The following is a 13,886-nucleotide window of genomic DNA, read 5'->3' as shown; positions in this document are numbered from 1 at the left end:
GTCTTAAAACTTGGCCTGATTTCTGAGCTGGGGAAGTGCCAGTAGTACTGTTTTATAAGTTAAATAATAGAAAATATCATAAATTGCCTTGCTTTCTCAAAGGGCATGATTTTAGGGAAGTCTGGGAATTGTAGGAGTTGTTCTTTAATTTTTCATTAATCAATGGGAAGGTTTTTGATAAATTTTTCCACTGCCAGGCACTGGAGCATAGCAATTAAAATCTAGGTTTGGTGACTTCTTGGTTATCAGTGTCAGCTTTGCCACTTTATCAGTTATGAGATCTTGAATAAGTTGGTTAATGTCTTAATCCTCAGTTGTTCTCATCTGTAAAATGGCGAAATCTCTAATTTCCTAGGCAGAACTTTTCCAATATGTGTGCCTCTCAGACAGTTGATCCTCTTGGTCACTACAGGCTTCTAGCAGTGGGACAAAGGTTTGTTGGTTTTTGTACGTGCTAAGTGGAGGGTGGCAAAACTGTTTGTGAGAATTGAAAGTGTGTATATGATGAATGTAAGGAAAGCTTCTAGTTATGTGCCTGGAACTTCTCATCCTTGTCCAGTTAAAGCCAGCATCTATTATTACTTAGTGCAGTTGAAAATTCATCAGATTTTCAGATCTGATCTATTTCTGCAGGTTATTTTGTCTTTTATTCACTTGTCTTTAACTGGGGATGTTAACATTACAAAGATTTATCCATCAGGTGAAACCTAGAGCCATATGGTAGCCATCTAACTTTCAAAGCAGTACTTTACAATTTACAAAACATTTCCCATATTGTTACCATTTTAGTATGTGGTAAGTACTGATATTATTATAACATGAAAATGTTAAAATGACATTCAAATGTAAACATACAGACACCCCATCTATAGATTTTTTTCAGTAAAACATACTGCTTACATATTGATACTTATAAATATTGATATGTAATGATTTGTACTGTTTTATTAAAGAACACTGATTGGCGTTGGGGATAGTTCCTATAATTTTTTCCAGTAATTTGCATAGAGATAAAAAAAAAGTAAAAAAGGCAAAACCTCTTATAGTATAGATAATGTAAGTGAACTTTTAAAAAGTCTTTTTTCTTATTCCAGTATAGTTAATATACAGTGTTCTATTAGTTTTAGGTGTACAATATAGTGATTTAGCAATTTTTTTCTTTGTTATCATTTTATTTTTTCATCATAATTAAGTATGTTGTTTAGTATGTTAAATAAAGAATGTTGTAATAATAAAGTAATAGAGTATGTTGTAAAGTATGTTAATCCCTATCTCCTATTTCTTGGATTATCCCACCAACTTCCCCTCTGGTAACCATTAGTTTGTTCAGTCTGTTTCTTGGTTTGTCTCTCTTTTCCTTTGCTTATTTGTTTTTTAAATTCCATATGTGAGTTATATCATATAGTATTTGTCTTTCTCTGATTTACTTTGCTGAGCATCGTACTCTCTACCTCTATCAATGGTGTCGCAAATGGTAAGATTTCATCGTTTCTTATGGTTGAATAATATTCCACTGTGTATGTATACCACATCTTTACCCACTCATCAGACAGTTGGATTGCTTCTATAGTTTGGCTTTTGTAAATAATGCTGCAATAAGCATTGCGGTGCTTGTATTCCTGCAAATTGGTATTTTTGTATTCTTTGGGTAAATACCTAGTAGTGCAATTGCTGGATCATAGTGGGTCTTTTTTTTAACATTTTGAGGAAACTCCATACTGTTTGCCACAGTGGCTCCTTTCCCACCAGCAGAAGAGAGTTCCCCTTTCTCCATATCCTTGCCAACATCAGTTGTTTCCTGTGTTGTTTATTTTAGCCATTCTGACACGTGTGAGGTGATATCTCATTGTTATTTTCATTTGTATGTCCCTCATGCTGAATGATGTTGAGAATCTTTTCATGTGTCTGTTGGCCATTTGGATGTCTTTTTTGGAGAGTATCTGTTCATGATTTCTGTCCATTTTTTAATTGTATTGTTTGTTTTTTGGATGTTGAGTTCCATCAGCTCCTTATATATTTCGGATACTAACCCTTTATCAGATATGTTATTTGCAAATATCTTCTCCCATTCTGTAAGTTGTGTTTTTATTTTGTTGATTGTTTTCTTCTCTATGCAGAAACTTCTTTTTTTTTTAATGTAGTCCCAATAGTTTATTTTGCTTTTATTTCCCTAGTCTCAGGAGACATGTCTAGAAAGATGTTGCCATGGCCAAAATCAGAGAGATTACTGCCTGTGCTCTTTCCAAGTTTATGGTTTCAGAGCTCACATTTAAGTCTCTAATCTATTTTGAATTTATTTTGTGTGTAGTGAAAAAAAGTAGTCCTGTTTCATTATTTTGCACATGGCTGTCCAAGTTTCCCAAGGTAATTTGTTGAAAAGACTGTCTTTTCCCCATTGGATAGCCATTCCTCCTTTGTTGAAGATTAATTGACCATATGACTATGGGTTTATTTCTGGGTTTTCTGTTTTATTCCATTGATTGATGTGTCTATTTTTATGCCAGCACCATACTGTTTTAATTACTATTGCTTTGCAATATAACTTGAAATCTGGAATTGTGATACCTCAGTTGTGTTTTTTTTTCCAAGATGACTGTGGTTATTTGAGGTCTTTTGTGGTTCCAAACAAATTTTAGGATTGTTTGTTCTAATTCTGTGGAAAATGCTGTTGGCATTTGATAGGGATTGTATTAAATTTATGGATTGCTTTGGGTAGTATAGACACTTTAACAATATTTGTTCTTCCAACTCATTTGTATGGAATGTCTTTCCATTTCTTTGCATCCCATCTTGAATTTCTTTCACCAGTGTTTTATAGTTTTCAGAATACAAGTCTTTCACCTCTTTGGTCAGGTTTATGCCTAGATATTTTACTGGTTTTGGTGGAGTCATAAATGGGATTTTTTTTCTTAATTTCACTTTCTGCTTCTTCATTATTAGTGCCTAGGAATGCAGAATATTTCTGTACATTATTTTTTTATCCTGTGACTTTACTGAGCTCATTTGTTAGTTCTAGTAGTTTTTTGGTGGAGTCTTTCAGGTTTTCTATATATAGTGTCATGTCATTGCAAAAAGTGAAAGTTTTGCTTCTTCTTTACCTGTTTGGATGCCTTTTATTTCTTGTTATTATCTGATTGCTGTGGCTAGGACTTAGAATACTATGTTGAATAAAAGTGATGAGAGTATATATCCTTGTCTTGTTCCTGACCCTAAGGGAAAAGCTCTCAGTTTTTCTCCATTGAGTATGTTGAAATGTTGGCTGTGGGCTTTTCATGTAAGGCCTTTATTATGTTGGCCTTTATTATGTTGAGATGTGTGCATTCTAGCTATTTTGTTAAGGGTTAAGGGATGTTGTACTTTTTCATTTTTATACATTACTTTGTGCTTATCATGGTAAGTGTACTCTTTAATCCCCATCACCTTTTTCACCTATCCTCTGACCCACATCCCCTTTGGTAACCATCAGTTTGTTCTCTATAGCTAAGAGTACATTTCTTGGTTTGTTTCTCTTTCTCCCTCTCTCTCTTTTCTTGTTTTTACCTTTGCTTGCGTTTTTTGTTTGTTTGTTTCTTAAATTCCATCCACATGTGAGTGAAATCATATGGTACCTGTCTTTCTGTGGTTGACTTATTTCATTTTATACTCTCCAGCTTCCTCCATGTTGTAAATGGCAAGGTTTCATTAGTTTTTATAGCTGAATAATATTCCATTTTGTGTATATACCACATCTTTATCCATTCATCTATCGAAAGGCACCTGGGCTGCTTCCATATAGTGGCTATTGTAAACAATGGTGCAGTAAACATAGGGCATGTATATCCTTCTAAATTAGTGGTTTTGTATTTTTTGGGTAAATACCCAGTAGTGTGGTTACTGGGTCATAGGGTAGTTTTATTTTTCATTTTTTTTGAGGAACCTCCATACTGTTTTCTACAGTGGCTATATCAGTTTGCATTCCCACCAACAGTGCATGTGAGTTCCTTTTTCTCCACATCCTTACCAACACTTGTTGTTTCTTATGTAATGTAAGTGAGCTTGGAAAGTATTGGAAAATGAAAAAAAAACTAAATTTGAGATGCTAAGGATTTAAAGATACAAATTTAAAATAGAAAATAGATTTGAAACTAAACTAAATACACTGTCAAGTGGAAGTTACTATTTAGAAGAGAATAGGACAAAGTAAAAACTTATGAAGTATATACTTTTAAAGTGGGTTGTAATTGATGGTAACATTTTCATCACAAATACTTACCTGTCCTTAAAGAGTGCATACATTTGATAGAAGTGCTCTTCATATGAATGTGTATGAGCACACACAAATGGTTTTGGTCTTAAGAGTAAGCAGCTATAATAGAAACTCATCCCATGACAGATGAAGATATAGAGTGCAGAGAAGAGAAGTGATAGGCCCAAGGTCACACAGCTCATTCATGGCAGTTAGAGCTAGAGCCCATGGAACTCTAATGCATTTCCACTCATCACTCCTCCTCTGTGGGTAATTTCAGGAACCCTTGAGAAAGTTAAATGCCTCTTCATTTAGCTAATTGGTTCCAAGAAGGAGGCTTTTGACTTTCTGAAGAATCAGATTCATACCTTTCATTGTATCTCTGCTTTGTGTAGTCCAAGTAGCTCAAGCTTTAAGCCAGGTGGACTTGGGTTTAAAATCTAGCACTGACACTCAGAGCTACCATACTGCACAACTCCAGCGAGTACATTACAAAGTAGTTTACATGAATAGGGCTGAGATTAACAAGAAGCACAAGATGGGTTAGTCTTATACCTTAATAATTTTTGAGGCATAATGTCAGATGCTGCCTTTTTATTCTGTTTTTTTGTTTGTTTTGTTTTTTAGATTTATTTATTTATTTATTTATGAATGATAGACCCAGAGAGAGAGAGAGGCAGAGACACAGGAGGAGGGAGAAGCAAGCTCCATGCCGGGAGCCCGACGTGGGACTCGATCCCGGGACTCCAGGATTGCGCCCTGGGCCAAAGGCAGGTGCCAAACCACTGAGCCACCCAGGGATCCCCTACCTTTTTATTTTGATGGCTGATACAAATAGACTTGTAGACAAAGGATCATATGTGAAGAGCCATTCTAGAGAAGGACATACATGTGCTTTAAAAGGTCTCATAAATGAACATAATCAAAACCATCCATTATTTGGGAGCTCTGGTAATGGTTACAAGAGCTAGAACAGGGGCTCCCATCTTCTATCAGTCTGCTTTGGAAAGTTCTGGCCCTACAATCCTCCTCCCATGCAAGATCATGGTTGAAGGCCTGGTCACCTCTGTAAAATGATGATAAATAATGAACCTTTGAGAAATTACTCAAGGGGAAGAGGTTGTAGGTTATAGCCCTGTCATCAACAGAGCTACTCTCTGCACAAGAAGAACATCCTTATTCCAGTTCTACTCTCCCATTTGTTTGTGGGATTGGTGAGAACTTCCTTGATTCTAGAATTTCTTGGATTGTACCTCCAGAAAAGAACCTCTGTGATTTGAATCTGGGCCTCAGAGACTGAGAATCAGTGGGAGAGACTGAATTTTTACTTTTGTAATGTTTACGATCTATGGAGCAAATTAATAACATCATTTGATTGTTAGTTTATTCCAAATTAAGAAAATGAATTATTTTCAGTTTTTGAAGAATCATTTACATATGGACAGGATAATTGCATTATAACACAAGCTTGTATTTAAGTTGGGCTTGTATTATTTAGGTTGGTAGTCTAATTTAGGGGTGTCTGTGGTAGGTTATTAAAACAGCCTGCAGTGATTCACACTTGAATTCTCCACATGTGATGTTATAATGTGATGTTGTTCTTCCATCAAGAAATGGAGACTCCTTTACCTCCTTGAATCTGAGCTGAGTCTGTGACCTGCTTTGACTGATAGAATGTGATGGAAGTCATCTGCACTGCCAAGCCTAAGTCTTAACAGCTTCTATAGGGCTAGAGAGGGAGCCAGTACATTAGGTAAAGAAATATAGGCTATCCTGCTCGAGAAAGGCCACATGGAGCAGCCTCAGGCAACAGTCAGCACCCAGGGTCCAGATAGTGAGTAAGGCAATCTTGAATCCTACAGTCCCAGCAAAGACTCTGCTTTTCTGAGTCCTACCTAGATTCTTGGCCTACAGATTTGTGAGTCTCTCAGTATGTGGATGCAAAGTCAGGGGCTGAATGAGATTGTGTGGTGGGTGGGTACTGTCAATAGATAAGAGATCCCTGAGACTCTCCCACAATAAAATGGTGGCTGTTTTAAGCCAGTGAGCTTTGAAGTGGTTTATATGCAGCAATAGATCATTGCAATCTAGCTGTTAATCAGAATCATCATAAGAGCTTTCATAAAAAACATTCCTGGGGCAGCCTGGGTGGCTCAGCGGTTTAGCGCGCCTTCCACTCAGGGGGTGATCCTGGAGACCCGGAATCAAGGCCCACATCGGGTTCCCTGTGTGGAGCCTGCTTCTCCCTCTGCCTGTGTCTCTGCCTCTCTCTGTCTCTCTCTGTGTCTCTCATGAATAAATAAAATCTTTAAAGAAAACCAGATTCCTGGGTCCCATCTCCAGAGAGATTCTGTTTAGAAGGTCTGCTGGGGGGCAGCCCCGGTGGCGCAGCGGTTTAGCGCCACCTAAAGCCCGGGGTGTGATCCTGGAGACCCAGGATCGAGTTCCATGTGGGGCTTTCTGCATGGAGCCTGCTTCTCCCTCTGCCTGTATCTCTGCCTCTCTCTCGCTCTCTCTGAATGAATAAATAAATAAATCTTAAAAAAAAAATACTTAGAAGGCCTGCTGGGGAGGGAGTCATCCCAAGCATCTGTAATTTCTCCCTGTGCAACGGTCATTTGGAAAAACTTCAAATCAATAGAGAAGTTGAAAGAATAGCACAGCACACATCGAACCAAACTTCTCTTAGATTTACTGATTGTTTAATTTTACCACATTTGTTTCAGCCATCAATTAGTCAATCTGTCTATCCTATGAATTTCTTTTTTCTAAAATCATTTGAAACTAAGAAATGTCATGTTATTTCATTTTTAAATACTTGAGGATTTATTGCCTAGGAAAAGAACATTTCTTATATGACATTACCATTCTCATGTCCAAGACAATTAATACTGATTCAACAATGGAGGGGGGCACTGGAAGGGATGAGCACTGGGTGTTATATGTTGGCAAATTGAACTCCAATAAAAAAAATAGACAAAAAAACCAATGTCATTTAATATATAATCTATATTCATATTTCATAAATATGGCAATGTGCTTTACAGTTTTTTTTTAATATTAAATGCCTACTCCTATCAAAGAAACCCCACTTCTTAGATTCTGGATCATATCTCTTGCCTTAAGGCTTCTTTTCCTTGCATCATCATTTTTTGCCTCTTTCCAGGATTGTTACTATCATCACATAAATTCATGCTCTGACATCACCCTTCCCTTAACTTCACATGTCCCCACTCCTAACTCACCTATAGTCCCATCTTTTGGCTTTTACAACAAAATTTAAATCCTTTAAGTTGCTGACACTGGCTCTTTCTACTTCATTATGTCTTACTCTCTTCTCAAAACATTCCTAGGTCTTTTGCCCTCTCAACTCCACAGAAACTCTGGTTTTAAGGTCACCAACAATCTTTTCTTCCAATACAGGGCTCATGTCTATGCCCTCGTATTCCTTGACTTTTCAGATGCTTTTTCCATACCTGATCACTGCCTCCTCAAATGTCGTTTCTTCCTTTGGCTTTTGTGTCAACATATTCTCCTGGTTTCCCTTCTATCTCTGTGGCTGGGGCTTCTTGTTCTCTTTGGCTCACCTTGGTCTCCCTTTCTGACTGACCTCTGGGTGTGGGAGTCTCAAGGCTCTTTTATCTATTGATAGTACTTCCTCCTATTGCCATGTGATCTCATTCAGCTCCTTGACTTTGCATCTACATACTGAGAGATACTGCCAAATTCATAACTAGCCCTGACCTCTACTGTGAGTTCCAGTCTCCTATGTGCAACTGCTTAATTGATATGTCTGCTTAAATGTCTTAAGAGGCATCTCAAATCTAACATGCCCCAGTTTTTGATTTCCCCTTGTCCACTTTGCCTCTGCCTCTTAGTCTTCCCCATTTCAGTTGCTTGAACCACTCAGTCTCTAAAGCCAAAGCCTAGGAGTCAAAGTTGATTACCTTGCAGAGCCCCCCCTTAGCACCACCTATCAACTCCACCTGTAAGAGGGACCCTGAGTGCCCATCTTTTCTCACTTGCCCTGCCTTTGTGGTCCAAGTCCCCATTATCTCCAGTGTAGATCACTTCAAGAGCCTTCAAGCTGGCCTCTCTGATTTCTTTATTCCCTCATCTATTTTCCTGTTGATTTTCTTTTGGGGGGTGGGGGGGGTCATTCCTCTGCTTTAAAAATGCAAAATTTCCCATTACAATTGAATGGAATGAAACTCTTTACTGGCCTATAAATCCTATGTAATCTGGCCCTGCATGGCTATCTCTGAGATGGCATCTTTTTAATTTTTTTCCTCAGGTTTTTATTTAAATTCTAGTTAGTTAATGTACAGTGTAATATTAGTTTCAGGTGTACAGTTTGGTGATCCAACACTTCTATACAACACCCAGTGCTCATCACAAGTATACTCCTTTATCCCCAGGAGACTGCATCTTGATCACCCCACCATAGCTGTCTTTACCTTATCTTTGCTCCTTAAACCTTCCCGGTTTTATTTTCTTCATGGGACTTACATATCCTAATAGTACTTGCTCATTTGTTGACTGGTGTTCCACTTATCATCCTCTTTAAGTTTATGGAGTTGTATTCTTTTGTGATTTGTTCGTTGTCTCCAGTATGTAGAATAGTACCTGGCACTTATTTGGTAGTAAATAACTCTTGAAATAATGAATGAATAGGTGAATGATGGCAACATTAGAAATCTGGGATTCATTCTACACTCCTCTCATGCTCTTGCTTTCTAATCAGTATCCAAGTGCTGTAAATTTTGTACTGTTAATTTTCCTGAAATCCCTCCCCTTTCCTCACTCCACCACCCCTGCCTTGGGTTATGTCATCAGCTCCCAAATGGTGTCTAAATCTCTGCTCAAAGGCTGACTTCTGAATACAACTTTTTCTTTTCCTACAGTAGGAACTAGTCCTTCCTTTAGCCATAGGACCTTTAAGACTTTATCACACTTATTTCTTACTGTGTTTATCTCCTTTTACTTTATTGTAATCCCTCTCTAGGGAGAGACTACATCTTTCTGTTTTTGTTTTTGTTTTTCGGACCTAGCATAGTGCCTGGCATGCAGTAGATGTTCAATAAATGTTTGAAAGAGAGTGACTGAATACAAATATATGAGCCTGGCTCAGTGGGGCCATATAAAAACAACTATAGCAAAACATAGACATAAAATTTAGATGTTGAACTTTAGACTTTAAAATGCATTTTAAAATCAAGTCCATCTATTACAATTAAATGATGATTGTTAAACCTACTTTTGTGATTACTATGCTTTCTATCCCACTATCTTTAGTTCTAGCCTTTAATGTTTTGTGTGTGTGTGTGTGTGTGTGTGATAATTTTTACATAAAAATAAATCTGCTATCCCTACATTTTTCTTATAGAGAATAACTTAGGGCAAAGAACCCCATGATATACTCAAGTTTTAGAAAATCTTTTTTTTTTTTTTTTTTTTGCCCTTTGTATCTTTTGGTGTCTTTTAAATATGCTTCACATATCTAGAACAATTTAGGGAAACGATGAATAAAACTATTCACATATCCTAGGACCCTAATCTAACCTTAGGTGGTTTGAATTTCATTCTTATTTTTGCTACAATACTCACTCCATGTGTATCTTTTGTGTTCCTAAATATTGAAATCAGAATGTCTATGTCCATACTGGTTAAGAAAATATAGGAAGCTGTAACTTTATAGTATTTCCAGACAATGAATATACAGTATGTTTTGCATGTAATTTTTATCTCCTTCCATCAAGTGTAACAATATGTTGAATTTGCCATGGGCCTTTAAAGCTTCAATGTTGTGAAGAGCTCTGCATGAAATTTTAAAGAGACTGGACCTTTCATCTTCACAGCAGCGGGGCACCGCACTATAGGGACAAGAAAGGGAGAAAGAGAGACAGAACATTTCTGAAGCAATAGCAAAAAAATAACAGCAGAAGCAATTATTTCATCAAAGGTTGATTTTTTTTATCCCCCCCCCCCCTTTTTTTTTTTCAAATTTCTTAGCTGGAGATTGTCTGCCTTATTGCCTTCATCTCCTGGTGTATGTTTAATTTGCAGGTTTTACATGGTCAAAATGGGGAAAATTTCATAGATGAAAAGATGTTTATTTTAGAAGGTGATGTTATTGATAATAGCATTTAAGTGTCTTTGCAAGGGATCTGTGTATTAGGTGTGATGCAAAGAACTAAATTTGGCATTCCCTAGAGTTCTTAGTCTGTTGATCTCCTTGGGGATGTGAGTAATGCAGATTATTTTCTTTCCTACTTTGCTTTCTCCTTTTTCTCCCACAAACATTAGCACAAACTTTGACTGCTCTGGGAATGTAAGAGAATTTTTTGTCTTCCTTTCTGTGGCTAGGATCAATAATGCTTTCTTCTTATTTGGGGTGGAATGGGGCACTCCTGGCTGTGGTTTCATTGTGTCAGTACCAGTTCTTATGGTACATCATTCTGCTGCCAGTGAGGATAACCAAAGTGGGCCACCATCTTCTTTACTATGATCTTAAGAAATCATCATAGTGAAATGCCTGGGCTTCCCCAAGGGCAGGATCCAACCCCCTCACTCAAATGAAGCTCCAGAGAGCTGTGTTTTTGGAGTTGGGAGGATCATGTCTCCCTCCAGGTATTAAACTTGGTATTTTCTCTTTTCTGCTATTGATTTGGTTTTAGTCTCAGATGACCTGCTCAAACTCCTCTTTTTCTGTTTTTTTTTTTTTTTTTTTTTTTTTTTTTTCTCTTTTTCTGTTTTATCTTCTCTAGGATATTGAGAAGATTAAGTATTTGCTTGGGCTTTGAGGTCTTTGGAGGAAACCCCTTTCTGCCATATCAGTTTCCTGTTGGTGTTTTAACAAATTACTACTAACCTAGTGGCTTAAAAAAGTCACAAATTTATGTTCTTAGAGTTCTGGAGGTCAGAAGTATGAAATGAGTCTTATGGGGCTAATGGTGTTGGCAGGGCTGTGTTCCTTCTGGAGGCTTCTGAAGGGAATCTCTTTCCTTGTGTTTTCCAGCTTGTAGAGACTCGGTGTTCTTTAGCTCACGGCCCCTTCCTCCATCTTCAAAGCACATCACTCCAATATCTGCTTCCATCATCCTGTTTCATTCTGGAGATTTTTTACTTAATCACATCTGTCAAAACTCCATTACCATGAAAGGTAACATATTCACAGGTTCATGGACGTCTTGAGGAGGGGAGTTATTCACCCTACCCTCCTCCAACATTATACTGCATAAAATTCCTATAATCCTCATCTGGCTTCTTTCCATTTGTGAATGCTCCATCCTCAAGTGCGACAGTTATGAACTTACTGCACAAGAGAGAGAAGTTTAGTTATCCTCTTCTCTACAGTTCCTCTTAAGTGTCAAAACAGTGATCAGCTTTAGGAAAGCAAACTTCTTTCAGGGATGGCTCCCTAGGTAATTGGGAATGTTTTTTCCTTATTTTTAAGAAGACTGTGGATGGAGTCTGACGAAGCAGAATTTTAGGGGCCACTGCTTTAGTTTCAGCCTGATGTATGGAGGAACAAAATAGGTTAGAATCTCAGCTATTCTAAACTTGAGTAGAGATAATGCTTAAATTTACTAAATATCTCTTGTCATTTTTTGGGCAATCCCCTCTCTGACCAACTTGAAACTTCTAGTTTCAAGAAGATCTCTCCCTTCTTTGTCAAATATAATCACTGTAACCTCTGTGTTCCCATAGCACTTTTACATACCTCTATTGTAACCCTGTTCTTAGGATTGTAATTATTGGTCTGTGTTTCTGAACAAATGGACTAGTTTAGGGGTAGGAATCCTGCCTTATTGTCTACCTTCTTATTCTACTACTGTGGTGCTTGGCACAGAATAAGCTCTTAGCAGATATTTTTCTGCATGAGTGAATTACTAAACAGCCCTATGGAGTGAGGCCCAAACCTAAGAAAATCACAAAATCTCCTTTAATTCCCCTATCTCCCCTGTTTACACTCCTTATTTTGCGCTTGCTTCATGCCTTCCCTCTGTTGGACTGCTTTCTCTTCTCCAAACCACTTTCTATTTCATCTTCAAATCTTTGTTCCCACTGTGATAATATATAAACTGACAATTGTGGAGACTACTCTGTGCTAGCCTCAATACAAAGCACTTGACAGAAATTTAATCCTCACAGTACTCTCATGTGATTGTCATTTCACTTATATCAATTGAGATGCTTAGAGAGGTTATGTAATCCCTGAGACCACACAGCTAGTAAGGAGTAGCTCTGGGGTTTGAACTCAGTGGCTCAGCTCCAGAGTCCATATTGATAATTCCCACCGCCTCCTGATAAGGGCTTCCATTCAAAAAGAATTGCTTAGTATTTCCAAAAAGCTCTCCATTCCCTTTGTCTCCATCATAATGTCTAAAAAATGCACATCTATTTAGGATTGAAGTTGGAGTTTAGATATGAGGGCTTTTCTACAGTGTAAGTCACATTCTTGGGCGAATACTGGATAGAACCACCCTGGAAAACTCCTTGGGATCCATTGCCAACAACATATCTCAATCAACCATAGCCATGAATGCCTGCAAATTGATTTCCAAAGAAACAATAGACATTACTTCATGAAACCACATCTACCATCTCTTCCTTCTATGTCACTGGTGTTCAGATTTTTTTGTGTGTAAAGCAGTGGGACCCATTCTTCAAAAAAAAAAAAAATCTCATGTAGACCTCCCCAATATATAAAACAGATAAAAGTGTCCATGAATTTTCTATCAGTGTGGTCTCCCAGAGTTGTTTCATAAATCCATTCCTTAAGCACACAGTACTCTTTGCTGCAACTTCTTTCTCTCACTCCACTTGCCCCAGTTTTTATATGTATTATCTGTGGGTCTGTGGGGAGAATCCAGTTGACCTATGTTTATAATAGATTTGTGGTATATATTCTTCAACAACGCCTTATGTGAATTCAAAGCAGGCCTAAAAACAGCAAAAGATGGTAGAAATATACCATTGGGTTTCCAAATACGGAGGAAAAAGAGCTCACTGAGGACCCATGGAGGACCTGTTTGTTTTTTAAGAAGTCTCCAGTGGTGATGTTACCTTGATGAATCTACAGTCCAGGCCCTGGCCTTTATCTTGACAGGTTGAAAATGATTTCTTGTGTAAATTTTGTGGCTTGGTTGGCCTGATACTTGAACCAAATGGATCCCTTGGATGGGAGTCATTGTTGCTCAGGAAGTATTCGAATATGCACCATTATCACCTATGCTGATCTGAAACTCTTGATTCTTTGCTTCTGTGGCTCAGCAATGCCTTTTTAAATTTTTTTTTTTTTTTTTTTTTTTTTTAATTTTTATTTATTTATGATAGTCACAGAGAGAGAGAAAGAGAGGCAGAGACACAGGCAGAGGGAGAAGCAGGCTCCATGCACCGGGAGCCTGACGTGGGATTCGATCCCGGGTCTCCAGGATCGCGCCCTGGGCCAAAGGCAGGCGCTAAACCACTGCGCCACCCAGGGATCCCTTTTTAAATTGACACATTTTATCCTTAGCTATACTGATACATACAGCAAGGATACAATCAAGTATTGCTGACCCAGAGGACTTTCTGCCCCTTTATGGGAGAGAGCATAGCTAAGTTAAGAACACAGGTGTTAAATTAAGTAAACAGTGCTGAATTCAAATCCTTGGCA

The 13,886-nt window shown here is 37.9% G+C and overlaps 1 long non-coding RNA gene across 3 annotated transcripts in view; it reads left to right on the top strand.

Moving 5' to 3' along the window:
* LOC112646564 (uncharacterized) overlaps window positions 1-13,886 on the top strand; it is a 137,062-nt gene that overhangs the window by 66,338 nt on the left and 56,838 nt on the right. The gene's annotated exons all lie outside the window — the stretch shown is intronic.

Source organism: Canis lupus, chromosome 5, assembly GCF_003254725.2.
Source record: "Canis lupus dingo isolate Sandy chromosome 5, ASM325472v2, whole genome shotgun sequence".
Taxonomy (NCBI): domain Eukaryota; kingdom Metazoa; phylum Chordata; class Mammalia; order Carnivora; family Canidae; genus Canis; species Canis lupus.
The sequence above is the reverse complement of the archived record's forward strand: the minus strand, read 5'-3'. Positions and strand labels throughout refer to the sequence as shown.